This window comes from Arachis ipaensis, chromosome B01 (assembly GCF_000816755.2).
Source record: "Arachis ipaensis cultivar K30076 chromosome B01, Araip1.1, whole genome shotgun sequence".
NCBI classification, from domain to species: domain Eukaryota; kingdom Viridiplantae; phylum Streptophyta; class Magnoliopsida; order Fabales; family Fabaceae; genus Arachis; species Arachis ipaensis.
Window position 1 is genome coordinate 120,459,401 of NC_029785.2, and position 379 is coordinate 120,459,779.

Sequence of the window (379 nt, forward strand, 5' to 3'; positions counted from 1 at the left end):
TATGCAATGCCGCCCAAAAACGTTGCTTTAGGTCCAAAAGTGTTGCCATAAATCAAAAGCAACCTTTTGTCAGCCTTTAGGCAACACTTTTTAAATGTTGCCTCAACCTGAAAATGTTGTAGTGAGATAAAGCTATAAAATACGGATACATTTTTTATTTATTGTATTTGTGTATTGGACACATTTTAAATATGACACTCATCGACATTTATCTAATACGCGTGTTTTTTGTGTCCAACTGTGTCTTAATAAAAAATAAAAAATTTTTCTCCGATCTAAACATGCTTGGATACACCTAAATATCATCACATGTCAGTATATTTAGTCTTATTCTTAACATATATTCTTAAAATGAGTTAGAAATAGTATATACTATTAA